The following is a 15,160-nucleotide window of genomic DNA, read 5'->3' on the forward strand; positions in this document are numbered from 1 at the left end:
ACTTACAATGTTGTGTTGGTTTTAGGTGTACAGCAAAGTTAGTCAGTTATACATATATCCATTCTTTTTCACATTCTTTTCCCATGTAGGTTATTACAGAATACAGATTTCCCTGTGCTATACAGTAGGTCCTTACTGATTATCTATTTTATATATAGTTGTGTGTATATGTCAATCCCAACCTCCTAATTTATCCCTCCTCCCACTGTTTCCCCATTGGTAACCATGAATATAGTTTCAGAATCTTTGAGTCCATTTCTGTTTTGTAAATAAGTTATTTTGTATCATTTTTATTAGATTCCACATGTGATACCTGTCTTTCTCTGTCTGATTTACTTCACTTATGCGATAATCTGTAGGTCCGTCCCAGTTACTGCAAATGGCATTTCACTCTTTTCTATGGCCAATGGTCCATTATATATATGTACAACATCATTATCCATTCCTCTGTTGATGGAACATTTAGGTTGCTTCCATGTCTTGGCTATTATAAATAGTACTGCAGTGAACTTGTATTTTTTCAAATCGTGTCCCCCCCCCCCCCCAGAAATATGCCCAGGAGTGGGATTGCTAGATTATGTGGTAGTTCTATATTTAGTTTTTTAAAGGCACCTCTTAGTGTTTTTACCGGTTTACTTTCCTACCAACAGTGTAGGAGGGTTCCCTTTTCTCCACACCCTCTCCAGCATTTGTGTGTAGACTTTTTGATGATGGCCATTCTGACTGGTGTGAGGTGATACGTCACTGTAGTTTTGATTTGCATTTCTCTAATAATCAGTGATGTTGAGCATCTGTTCATGTGCTTTTTGGTCATCCGTCTTTCTTCTTTGGAGAAATGTCTGTTCAGAAATTCTGACCATTTTTTAATTGGGTTGTTTGATTTTTTTTGATGTAAAGCTGATGAGATGTTCATATATTTTGGAGATTAATCCCTTGTCAGTTGCTTTGTTTACAAAGATTTGTTCCCATTCTGTGGGTTGTCTTTTCTTTTTTTTTTTTTTTTTTTTTTTTATGGTTTCCTTTGCTGTGCAAAAGCTTTTGTATTTAATTAGTTCTCATTTGTTTATTATTATTTTTATTTTCGTTACTCTAGGAGGTGGATCCAAAAAAGATATTGCTGCAATTTATGTCAAAGGGTGTTCTGCCTATGTTTTCCTCTAGTGGTTTTATAGTATCCAGCCTTATGTTTAGGTCTTTAACCCATTTTGAGTTTGTTTTTGTGTATGGTATTAGAGAGTGTTCTAATTTCATTCTTTTACATGTAGCTGTCCAGTTTTCCCAGCACCACTTACTGAAGAGGCTGTCTTTTCTCCGTTTTATATTCTTGCCTCCTTTGTCATAGAGTAATTGGCTATAAGTATGTGGGTTTATCTCTGGGTTTTGTATCCTGTTTCATTGATCTGTTTCATTTGATCATTATGTCTGGTTTTTTGGGGGGTCAGTACCATACAGTTTTGAGGACCATAGCTTTGTAGTATGGTCTGAAGTCAAGGAGCCTCATTCCTCCAGCTCTATTTTTCTTTCTCAAGAAGCAAACTCTAATTTTTTTAAAAATTTTATTTATTTTTACTTAATTTATTTTTGCTTTTTAGGGCCACACCTGTGGCATATGGAGGCTCCCAGGCTAGGGGTCAATTTGGAGCTACAACTGCTGGCCTACACCACAGCCACAGCAACGCAGAATCTTAGCCACATCTGCAACCTACACCCCAGCTCACAGCAATGCCAGATCCTTAACCCTCTGAATGAGGCAACCTCATGGTTCCTAGTTGGATTCGTTGCCACTGAGGCATGACGGGAACTCTGCAAACTCCAGTTTTTATCGCCTCCCAAATCCCTGGTGGTAAAGATATAAATATAGGAAGTGGTTGAAAAAATGAGAGGTACAGTAAATATGTTTACCCAGGATATTTGGGGGGATGCTCTTCTTACTGAATGCTCATTGCTAGGGAATTAATAATGTATTTGTTATCTTGACTGTTAAGAAATCTGGATGTGACAAATGGAATTTTTGGCAAATACTTTGTCGTGCCTATATTTATTTTATGTTCTGGATATATTTATGAGAAGATCCTAGTTTCAGTGAAATTGAATAGTAGAACCCTTTGTACTTTCACCTTCTGTCTTCCTCTTGGCTAGCCAGGGACTACATCACGTATTGATTCCATGTCAGGTCTAGTTTAGAGGAGACTGTTGTATGTGAAGATACTACGTGATTATAATACTTGGAAGGAAACTTTGAGATGAACTGTTTACAGATAAGGAAACTGAAGTCCGAGGAGGTTAGGAAATGCCCACAAAATGATATAGTGTAACCTAGGATTGTACAGCAAGCTGATAAAAGAATTGGGCATCAGAGTTTCCTTTTCATTAATAAGATGTATATTCAGGAACTGGGCTATGGATGACAGCTCTTGTTTGTTTTTTGTTTGTTTTTAACATGTGTGTCTGCTATTTGCCAATTGTTAGATATTTGTTGACCTCTTGCCCTAGTATTTTTATTAAGTATCTTGTAATAACTTCATCTTAGTACTTTCCTTGGGTCACCTGAAATAATGGTTAGCAGCTGTTTTCCTCAATCAGAATTTAAATCATTCTGTACCCGAGTGGATCTTTTCAGTATATCGAAAGAAAAATTTTTATATAATACTGAGTGATTTACTTTTATAAGTAAAGCCTCCTCAATTTTGTAACTCTACAGTATTGACTTGACTAATTGGTTTATGGCAGTGAAAAATAAAAAGGACTAGCATTAAGATACTGTAATGAAGAGAATCATTTAAGGAAAAATTGTTGGATTAATATTAAAATAATAAAGTTTACAGAGCTTTTGTACTTAAAGAGGCTTAGAAGGACAAATAGCTAATTAGGAAGAAAATACTGACTTAATTTTTGGGTTACCAATAAAAAGTACAAATGCTATAGTTAAATAAAATTTTCAATGTTTGCATTTAATTCATTAGTCATATTTCACTTTTGCATGTTGGCTTTGAAAATTATGTACCTTAACCCTCATTCCAAAGTATTAACTTTCATTAGGTGAAAGTTTCCACCAGCTAGCTGATTTCAGTTATACCCTCTGATGGACTACCTTTCTAGTTATGGGCCAGGCCTTATACAAATTTTTTTATTTCAGTCTGGAATGAAGAATACATATGTATTTTCCTTTTTCACAAGTTACCCTCCCTGCCCCCCATCCAGTCATTACTAGACTGCTCTAAATTCTCCTACATACTCTGATGATGCACAGAGGTCACTTCTCATTTTAATAAGATCTAAGTTCTGTGAAGAATCTCATGTATGAGTAACAAAAGCTATAGTATTCATTCGCCAAAAAAATTAACTGAAAGTTGCTTCTGGACTACAAAAGGAAAGAATTTTGCTTCTTAAGAAAATGGGGGAATTTGACTTTGTGCCCCTGCACAGGGCTCACATTGCTTCAAGGCTCTGCTTTGGAATTAAATGCTGAGCACTGCCAGATGCCAGACATTGAGAAGAGGCTGAGTTTTGTCGGCAAATGGGATCTGCAAGTTAATTGGTGTTTTCTGCAGGCTTCTGGCTGTGAAATGAAATTGGAAGCCCTTTAGCCACATGGATAATACAGGACCTGAATACAAATGTCACATGTCACCATCAGGACCCACTGTGAGACAATAGTGTTCCCACTCCAACACTGTGCCATTACAGATCATTTAAATATGGGGATTACATTTAAACTAAAAGCCCCATTTGCCTTTTACTGCAATTTAAATGTCCTCTTAGCAAAAGCTAAGTGACAAATTAAATGAAAAAAGTGCCCACATTTTTAAAGCTGTAATGCAAAACAACCTTTTATTGCTTCTCATGTGCCACGAATGAATCATTATACTTGTCAACCCTAAACCAAGCCATAATTGGAGTAGCTACTGTTATCAAAGTAGGGCCGCTCTGTGACAGCTTAATAAAGCTGAAACTGTTAAATTAAATCTCAGATGCTTAACTCCTTAGCACCGGTGGATTCGATGGGTACGTTTCTGGCAATGGCCAATACACCAAGAGAAAAAAAATTCCTGGCATGAAAGCCTTAATCTGATGAAAGTGTACAAGTAAGTGTCTTAGCCAAGTAACTGTTTCTTGGCAGAGGGATTTGGAGGCATCAGATTGTCAGCCAGATTACAAAATTTTATTTTTTTCAAAGGATCAACTATCCCCCTCCCCAAGATTTACAATTTTCTGAGTATATATGATTTATTAAAATTTAAGTGCTGATGTTTCAAAATTAGTCTTAAAAATAACATAGATTCATTTAACTATTTCTTTCCAATAAATATATACAAACTTATTTGAGGTAGCAACAGGCCCAGTTTTCATTTCCCCATCCTCTGACTAACAAAGGGATGGTTATGCTCAGTTCTTTGCTAAAATAAATGCCTATGATATTCATTTGGTCTGTGTTAATTTTTGTGATTTACTCCTTGATTTTCATAATGTAGTATGAAATAGAAATAGATGCATACTATTAAGATCCTATTTAGTGCATCTCATTTGCAGATACACTTACCTTGTATGTGAATCAGTTTTTCATATGTTCAGTGTTTCATATATCAATTTTACTTTCTCTACATGATGTTCATTTCCCCAAACATATGGCAGTCTTCTCAAGATGAATGTTGTTGAATCATGATCAGCTATAAGAACATGTACATATTAGTATCTTAAGACAGAAAGCCCATTACACTGATAGAGACTGCATATTTGGTAGAGGCTACACATCTTTAGTAGAGCTCTAGAGTACACACTTCTTCAGTTGTGTGGGGGAAAAAATATCCATGCAAATTTTCTGGAAAGCAGATCCCAGAAATAACCCTTGGATTTCAAGGAACACCCAGTGCTGATTGGTGGCAAGCACACCTACTGTTAGCCATAATGGCTGTCTGTTCAGCAACTTAATTACTGTGGAGGTCTTTAGGGATGAGGGGATATATTGTAACCTCTCATCTCTGTGGATGGGTCTTTTTCCTTAAATGTCTTCCTAGACCATAATTTTACTTTGCTTCATAAAACTATAGGTTGTGGCTGCCAGTCTATTAAAACCTAATTAAAATGAATGTCATTAGAGGAAACAGTTAAATAAGAATTAATTAAAGTTTTAGCACAGAGAAAAATTCTTAAAATTTTATTTTCATAGCATGTATAACATAATATGTTTTTCCCCCAAATTTTAAATACTTTTCCTTTGAACTGAGTCATGTGTTTTGCCTTCTAGCATGTTAACTTTGTTTCTCAGCAAGAAGCTGGGCTGTCCCGCAAGAGCCTTGCTGCTCTGAGCTGTGTTCACTCAGTTCAGAGTAACAAGTGGTGTATCTCTGAGTTCTTTTCAAAGCTTTTGATCTAGATACCTAATTGTGTATGAGCAGAAATAGCCATAGTTAGATGTTTCTTTCTAGTTTGCATTCCTTGTATACTGTTATTAAGTAACATCTATAGTATTCCTGGATAGGGTACTGGATAAATTGAATCACTATAACAATTCAGGGAGTTTGAAATAGGATAAATCTACAATTTAGCAGTAGAGAACTTGGCGCATCCACTGGGACCACATCTATTGCAAAGTACTAAAAATTACCTCTCTGTGGACCTAGAACCCTATTCCAGCTAACATTCCAGATACAGGTAGTCATCTCGTGGCCTCTTTTGCACCCACTCACATTATTCTTGAATAAGGAAGAAACATGCTTATGTCACACATTCAAATTTGCGCTCTAAGTAACTTAGGAGGGCCTTTGTGCACAGCCAGAAACAAGATTGTAAAGGTTCTGCTTTGGAGGTAACTGTGGAGAAATTTCTGGGAAATGCCATCTTACATCTCCAAAAGCAGTAGGCTTAGTAATTCCTCCACTATTTTAAGCTCTTACTTAATTTATGTGGTAAACACAAACCCAGCCCTGCAACATTTTGAAGTTGATGGTGGCAACGTAGTTTACCCTATATACCTCTTTAGTAGTGCCACGGAGGAAACTGCAATTTCCAAAGCCCTCTTGCACCAAAAAGATGTCAGTACAGACTTGCAAAAAGCTCTAAGTGTAGTATGTAATTCTAATGAACCACATATCAGGGATCACCTGTCACCTACCAGTTTGTCTTCCCTGGACACAAGGAGAATACACCTTTATCACTTACAGCATTTTGATGCCTTCCTGATAACCCTTTTTTTTCTGGAAGTCTTATGGTTTCTCTATCACTGCGTATTTAGCACTTGCTATGTCAGGATGAATAGATGTATTAAAATTTATCATTGATGGATAAAGGTACTAGGAGTATGGAGTAAGTAGAGAAATGCAACATCAGGAGACATGAGAAATTAGAATAGGTGTGAATGAACTGAGGAGCACTTTAATAGAGTAATATAGTCACGTGTTAGTACAAATATTTGTATGGACTGAACTTAACATGGTTTTACGGATATTTATGGAGATGAGTTGTAGGGAAGAAGTAGTGAGACTACTCCAGAAAGAAGGAATAACACGAACAAAGACAGGGAGCTCAGTGGGGCGAAGGGGGAGGATAAAAGGGTTTAAACTCATTATTCAAAATGTTGTCTTTACAATTTTCATCCAAACTTGTTACTCTTGGTTTTTACTTAAAAAGGAGAGAGAGAGAGATAGTAGACATCACAGGTCTGGATTTTTGCTTTGTTTTATTTCCCATTTTTGTCCAGCTACTACACATGACACAGATGCTAACGCTTATTTACAGGCACTATGCTAAGCAAATTAATTCATGCTTTATTTTCCTTAATTCTTAAAACAGCTTAGTGGGATAGGTACAGTCATTAGCCCCAATTTTACAGCCAAGAAAACCAAGACACAGGGAAATCAAATAACTTACCTAAGTTCCCAGCAGAGCAGGAATCTGATTCTAGTGACCACCAAACTAGACACCATCCTTGTTTATTTTAAAAGACTGTAATATGCCTCTCTGCCTGGCAGTCTCTCTACTCAGAGGGAAGCAGGGGTAAAGTGAAGCTCACCTGAATGACAATAAACCCTGTAAGTGCTACCTAGCCTGGTATGCCTGCCCATGATCCCACAGTCCTGCAGTTGTCAGCAGAGCTTACCTTGTCTAGTTGCCCATCTGTGTTCACGAGGACTCTCTAACTTCAGACTCTGAAAAAAACACGGTTATGTAGAAGAATTAAATACATGCTATTGATTGAGAATTGTATTATATAAATGTATTATATAATAAGCATATCATAAAATAAAGATACCACATACTGCAGATGGGATACATGGAGATTTTGGTCTCATTTTCCAGTCCCTTTTGTTACGGAGCCAGTGAAAACCCTTAGGTCACTGTTTTTGTCCTGGCCTGTGTTTACCTCGTGTGGTCTATAGGCTCTGCAGACCCCTCCTGCATATGGACTGGGTGGTCCTGCTCTGGAATGAGAGTGTATGCTCAGCCTCTGCTTTTCCCTTCTTTATTCAGAGCTCCCTCTAAATACAGAGGCTTTGTCAATTGTGTTGCTCAGGAGGCTTTGCTTCCCTCCAGCACTGTTCTCAGAATGTCTATCTGCTGCTGGGTTCTCATTGCCAGGGGCCTGGTTTCTTTCTCTGTTGTGTGGGCCTACTGCCTTCTGTCTCTTAAAACTGAGACCTCTGTGTTCTTGGGGTTAGAGGCCTCTAAGTTCTGCTCCACTGTGGGAATGGGAAGAGGAGTTTATTCTCTGCTGCTTTAAGATGGCGGAGTAATTTCCAGTTTGGGTCAGAAGTTAACCGAAAGAGAGAATGCATATTTCTATACAGTGGGCAAATCTATGATAAATACTTGCTGTGTAATACTATCAACCATCCTTCTCTTGACTGCAAATGCTAGGGTTTAATTATCCACTCAATACCCTGTGTGGGAAAGAGTAGAAATAAAGAAAAACATTTAAAAATACATGTTCATAGAAAACAGTAGATTTTTGGATTAAAAGAGATCTTAAAAAAGAGAGATCTTTACAGATGATTTGACTTTATTAACCAATTGGAGACTCTTAATGATATTTCTTGTCTAAATTATTTAGGTATACAATTGGATAATTTGTGACAATACTTGGAGATAATCCCCTTGTGTGTTTTTTAAAAACTCTTCTAAATACAGACCATGAAGATACTACTACAAGTTAAGATGTAGTACACATTAGTGTTCTACGTATTATATATGTAGTGTTCTGGTAGCATCATTTGTACCAATAATACATTTCAGTTACTTTCTTTTATGTTTCGTTTCTATTTCTGAGTCTATTAGTAGCAGATTCTGTTTTCACATTCGTGGCTAATAGGAATGTCATAGCGTTGGCATAATTTGTCCTTTTTCTTCCTCACAGCAATTTCAAAAATGTTCTCTCCTTACTTATCCCACTTCCTAAGAGTTGGTATTATACTTGCCCTCAAGAAACTGCCACCAAAGGAAAATCTGGCTGGGGGAGTCTCCTTGGTAGAATGTGGATCTCTAGAGACTGCCGTCATGGTAGAGAGTAGGAGGAGTGAGGGGGTGAAAATGAAGAAAGGCCAGAGATCATTTCCTTTCACCATTTTTTATCCTGAAGTAGCAACATACAAAAACTAACGAGGTTTGAGAAGCCTCTTAAGCCATCTGCGATTCCCAAGAGCGTCACAGGAAATCAAGGATGCCAGGAGCTAGAATGAAAGAAGTGGAAGCCAAGGGAAGACTGAAGCAGCCACTTGGGCTGTTCTCTACGTGTGCCGGCACCTAGCAAGGTGCTTGGCAGATGTTGTCATAGTTCATTTAAACTTACATGAGCTGATGAAGTGAGGGGAAACCCCAAAGAAAGGAATAATGGTTGTCCCTTAGACAGGGGTTCAGACACCGCCTAACAGAGCCCCAGTGGTGGGGTGAGGAGGAAGAGGGTGGTGGGAGGAGGCAGGTCCTTCTCATTCCCAGTAGAGTGACTTTTACCACTTTACACACTAGGTTTTCTAAGATTTCTTTAGAACAAAGGATTTTGAGATTAAAAATACATGCTTGATAATGACTCTCTTCACTAGGCTTTTAAATAGCTACTCGTCTTAGAGATATACCTAAGAATGACTTTATTTATATGAATAACTTCTTAGATATTTGAGGGGGAGGGTAGGCTGGTAAATGACTTGCAGCATGTGAATTTTTGTGAGGCTGTTGTAAGCTTGTCTTATGATTGCATTAATGTTTTTAGTATTCAATTTTAAAATTCCAAGTTGAAATAGAAATATGACTCTGTAAAATACAGGTGCCTTCTGACATTCAATTGCTTGGATGAATTAGTAACTGGTCTTAGGGCTATTTTCTCAGGCTCTGATCTAGAGATGACTAGCCAGGAGTAGTGATAGCAGTGTTGGTACAAAATGTGGCTAACTCGCTCAACTCTGTGCCTTCTGTTGCAAAGATAACTTTTGAAATAGAAATCTAAATCTGTAATTTTGAACTATGACCAGCTAAACCTTGTTGACCTCAGATCGTGCTTCCCAGCCCCTTTCATTCTGGGGTACTTTAGTAAATTTCAGAGTTAGCTTCAGCAAACCTGGAGGAGAGAGTGGAAATCATTCATAAATTAGGATTCAGACTTAAGAGATTAACAACCTTGAAAATGGCTTGGGTTGGAAGCCTTAGTCTTCCTTTGTGGATGAGGAAGGGATGAGGGGGTTAGATGGGCGGAGCTTAAACAGGCCTCATGAGTCAAATACAAGCTTAGAACTGAGAGAAAATTCTGTGAGGAGGAACGCTTTCAAAATGCTATCAAGAGCACAGAAGTGTGATTTCACCCCTCCCCCTCCATCCATACACACACACACACATACACACACCGATGAGATTAGTATATTCAGCAACCTCTTCACTATACATATTGATCATACACAAAAAATGCTCTTTGCTAAACATTAAAATGCTGTGTAGACCAAGTAATCTGAGAGGTTTTTTTGTTTTTTTTTGGGTTTTTGTTTTTGTTTTTGTTTTTGCTTTGAAACTGTTAAACCACTCACTGTATTTAATATTATTAGTCTTCTTGTTAGTTCCTGTCTTCTGGGGGCATTTAAGCTAATTTCATGGCCATCCTTGTTCATCCTTGTATTATTGTCCCTTTGATAATCTCGCCCCACATTTTTCCTTCTTTTCCACTATTTAGAACACCGAAAGTGATCTATTTTTTAAAGTTAGTTTTCTAATAGAGAAGAAAAACATGTCTGGCATAGAGTTGGTGCTTAGTAAATATTTGTGAATGAAAGTGATTGAATAATTGAAATGTAATGCTAGACATCCGTTTGGGAGCATTGAAAAGGGAACAATTTTAGTGCACTGAATATGATGATTGAAAGACATTGATCTTGACTGTGTACTCAGTTTTCTTTTCCTACCCTTCTGGCTTTTCCTGCCTTCTCTGCCTATGAACAGGTGAATCTTCATGGATGCCTGTGTACTCAGGAACACAAGCATGTACACACACACACACACACGCACACTGAAATATAAACAGTTTAGGGTACAGAAGGCCAATGATTCCCCCTTGCCATCAGTGCTGCAGGTAATCTATTGCATTAATCAGCCAGCCAGTGGGAAATGCATGGGGAGTGATTATACTATCATACACAATACAATCAGCATGAAGCACTTGTCAAGACTAATACATCAAAGTTTAATTCAGTAATAGAATGAATTAGAGCACAATGAAACATTCTGTTCTCCAGGAAACTCAGTATCCATTACAGATTCCTTCTGAACTCTGTAGAAAAGTCAGAATATTAAGAAATTTTTTTTTATGGGGGGGAAAAAAAGCATTTGCCCCTTGTGGCTCAGCAATAACAAAGCCAACTAGTATCCATGAAGACGTGGGGTTCTATCCCTGGCCTTGCTCAGAGGGTTGGGATCTAGTGATGCCATGAGCTGTGGTATAGGTCGCAGTCGTGGCTTGCTTGTATCCATTGTGGTTGTGGCTGTGGCGTAGGCCTGCAGCTGTAACACCAATTTGACCCCTAGCCTGGGAACTTCCATATGCCACAGGTGCGGCCCTAAAAAGAAAAAAAAAGGAAATTGTTTTTATGAATAAGATTGCAGTTCCAATAAGACAGAATACTGTAAATGCTTTTCCTTGGGGTTCTTACACAACAATAGTACTGAAGTATTTACCTATTTTCAATATTCTATAATCATAACCATTGGTAAGTTCAGTTATTTTTGTTTGGTAGGACTGCTGATTATCTTTTATTCTAAATTGGTTCTCCATGGTAAGTGAAAGAAAGGTTGTTCCAGTGGCTCAGGGAAGCACCTGTCTGTAATGATGGACAGTAGAATGTCTTACCAGAACAGGAGGTAAATTAAGAGGAGCCTGCTGTTCACAGTGCCCTGTGATAGGCACTGCCATTGGGAAGCTTATGATTTACTTAGAAAGCAGAATGAGTGAGTGAAAAATAAAAATCAGCCCAAGTAAGACAACTGAAGAAGTGAGGTTAAGGATAAATCCTACATTTTATGTTACTATTTTATATCAGTTTATGATATCTATTCAAAAGTAAATATCCTGCTTTAACTGGACATGTTTTTTCAGAGAGCCAAATGGAGATAAGCTCTATCTATAAACAGGATTATTTTAGTTTTTAGAGCCTATAATTATCTCATAAAAAACAGGGTTATTGGAGCCAGATGCGCTGTAAGTATGGATTCTGATCCTCATCTTTACTGTGTAGCCCTGGACAAGTTCCTTATCCTAGGTAGAAGCCCAGTTTCCTTATCTGTAAAATGGCCTAATGTGGATTCATGAGGTCTAAAATAATTCAGATAATTTACAACTCTTTTTCATTCCAAGTCTTTTATTTATGTTGGGAAAGTGGGCCCAATGGGAAGTTTGTAGGCGAGAGGCATCCTGAAGACCTAAAGAGTATTTTCAGAACTAGATTTATGGAGACTTGAAGTCATGACTATTAGACAAATCATGGAACTTTTTTTTTTGGTCTTTTTGCCTTTTCTAGGGCCGCTCCCGCAGCATATGGAGGTTCCCAGGCTAGGGGTCGAATCAGAACTGTAGCTGCCGGCCTTTGCCAGAGCCACAGCAACTCGGGATCCAAGCCGTATCTGTGACCTACACCACAGCTTACGGCAATGCCGGATCCTTAGCCCACTGAGCAAGGCCAGGGATTGAACCCACAACCTCATGGTTCCTAGTCGGATTCATTAACCACTGCACCATGATGGGAACTCCCAAATCATGGAACTATTTATGAAGACAGTTAAGATAAGCAGCCAGGCAAAGCACGTGGGAAGTGCTCTTGCAGGTTACCACGGTTCACATGCCTTCTTGCTGTTGACTGCCCTTTTTGTGTCTCAGACTAAGACATTGTCATTGTGTCTTTTTTTCTCCTTTTTATGTGTTCTGTCTTGCATTTCCTCCTTCCCTTAAAAAGAAAGGTGGTGAGTGGTGGAGGAGCTGTGTCTGGTCATTTCCTGTAGAACCTGGTTCCTAAGGAAGTCAGGTTGTTTTCAATGAGTTGTGCATGTTGGCCCAACAGCACTGACAAGTCAGATTGGGTGGAAAGGCTGCATGTTAATTAGATGGGGGCCACAGGTTTGTTTGAAAGAAACATCCAAGATACCAGTTAGCTGTTTTAGAACATCTGTCGTTTATTTTCCTTCTTGACCACAAAAAGATGGTTATTCTACTTCAGTCTTTTCTCAGAGCCTGGTTAAATGATAACTGATGGTGTGCCCCTTTGCTGAGAGTTACCCCTGCTTAATCTAAGTGATCTCAAAAACTCTCTTCACAGTATCCCTAAGGCTTTATTTTAAAATTTCCTCAGAAGGATTTTAGTGAATGAGGAACTAGCATCAAAATTTGAAGTGAAGAGAATGTTTTCACCAGTTACACTTACTTTCAAAACATGGGTTACGAACATAGTAAGACTGAATTGCACTGAGAACAATACTATAATCAGGGCCACAATTTTTTGTGTGGTGTGACCCAAGAAATTTTGTGACTGTAGTTTAGCTAGCACAACTAATTATGCCAGTGATGTCCTATTTGTGACTGCAATTATGCATTTCATGGCCTCTAAATAAGTATAATTAGTTAATTGGATCATGCATGAAATTCTAGCCTCTTATAATAGCCTCTGAGAACAAAAATAAATATAATAAATATTATGAATTGTTTTATAACTGTGGAACCCTGGGAAGTACTAAAAGTGATTGTTTTACTTTGCCTGCTACTATTTCATAAAAATAAACATAATATTAAAAAGTAGAAATTAAATTTTCCATATAACAGCCTTCATTTTCCACCTTTGAGACAAAAGAAAAGGGAATCACTGGCTTTTCTTAGTCTCACCTTTATAGAATGTAGTGTTGGTTGCCCTACCCATCTGTCTCCCACTTCCCACTGCGCCTGTACTCTCACCAATAGCCTTACAGTATCTCTGGAAAATAGGGAGAACATCAACCTTTATCAAAAATTCCAGAGTGTCTTTTATAGAAAATGCCTAGCTTTTATATTAATTACTGAATTGATTTGCATATTAACAAAAACACATGAAGTGGAAAGAACTTTGAAAACAAATTTTATTGACTCTGGGAAACAGGAATAGATAGAGAATGGCCAGCTGATTTATTCAGTCACAAATCATAATGCTCCACCCAGAAAAACACCCAGCAAGCAAAGAGCACACTCAGTCTACACACAAGTGTATTATCCCAGAAATGCTGATGTGACTCCACTCTAACAGACCTCATAGTAGTACATCATCATATTTTTAGAGAAAGCAGATTTCTTCTGACTTGAATAATCAATCATGAATTGCGGGTTGAGCATTTGTTTGCTGGTTTTTTTTGCTGGTTTTTTTTTTTTTTTTCTTTTTTTTTCTTTTTAGGGCTGCACTCACGAAAGGTCAAAGTTACCAGGCCAGGGGTCAAATCAGAGCTATGGATGCTGACCTATGCCACAGCCACAGTGACACGAGATCACTCAGCCCATGGCAACACCAGATCTTTAACCCACTGAGCGGGGTCAATATTGTGAATATTAGTGGGGTTCATTATCACTGAGCCACAATGGGAACTCCTGTCTGCTGTTTTAATCTGCACTGAAGTTACTTATTTGCTCTGCCTGTCATCCTGAAAAATGCAGAATTTTCATTTGTTTAATTAGATCTTTTTAGATGGACCTGTATAGGTTTTTGTTGGATATGCATATATATATTATATATATATATGCATATGCACACATGAATATGGCATGTTTTAAGTACATATGAATAGATGGTTAAATAAAGTACAAGGTTTATTTGTTGTACATTTAAGACTACCTCATAATTTTCAACAATAATATACCATTGGTCTTACACTGCTAAAATATAAGGAATGGAACAATGATTCTGTCAAAAGACTAAAATAATTAATTGTGGAGTTCCTGTAGGTTAATTTCACATATGAATCCTAACTTACAGAGCTACTTTTTGACCAGGTATCTAGGCAGAAGGCTAATAAACTCCAGAGTGTTTAAGAATATTGGTTTGAGGGGAACATGGGCCCAGGTAACAGATCCTAGCTACCATCTTTATTTTATTTTTGGCCACACCCACAGCATGCCAAGTACCCAGACCAGGTATCAAACCCGTGCCACAGCAGCGACCCAAGCCATTGTGGTGACAGTGCCAGATGCATAACCTCCTATGCCACAAGAGGACTCTCTGGCTCCCTATAGCACAGCATTTCTACTTGTCCCTGAACCTTAGATTCCCTATCTGTAAAGTGAGTCCTTCAGTGGGTGTGAAATGTGATGATGTATATAAAACACTTCACATGGGGTTAGTGTGAAGTATATTCAATAAATGGTATCGTTTGTTGTCAAGTGGATAAATACAGATGCCATTCACTTTTAGAAATATGTTAGCTGAACTAGATGAAGTGATCTTTGTACCCTAAAGACAGACATTTAAAAAGTTTAAAAAGAAACCTAACATGTATAAATAACATGATATTGTTAGGATTTTCCTTGAAGGGATAGAAATTAACATACATATCAGCCCTTAATATTACAGAATGTGTTGGGATAACTTTTATGCTGTTAAGTTTTCATAATGACTTTTCTGTTTTGTGTTCGACTTAGAGTTCTTCTCATTTGTTGAGTGGCTTGTTTGGTTCTCACACCCAGTGG

The 15,160-nt window shown here is 37.8% G+C and overlaps 1 protein-coding gene across 8 annotated transcripts in view; it reads left to right on the top strand.

The window, feature by feature from the left end:
* Positions 1–15,160, top strand: part of ZSWIM6 (zinc finger SWIM-type containing 6) — a 347,609-nt gene that overhangs the window by 296,525 nt on the left and 35,924 nt on the right. The window lies entirely within an intron of this gene.

Source organism: Sus scrofa, chromosome 16 (genome assembly GCF_054392235.1).
Source record: "Sus scrofa isolate SSC_HxYL_T2T_F1_AM1 chromosome 16, Sscrofa_HxYL_maternal_Yorkshire_Landrace_v2.0, whole genome shotgun sequence".
NCBI lineage: Eukaryota > Metazoa > Chordata > Mammalia > Artiodactyla > Suidae > Sus > Sus scrofa.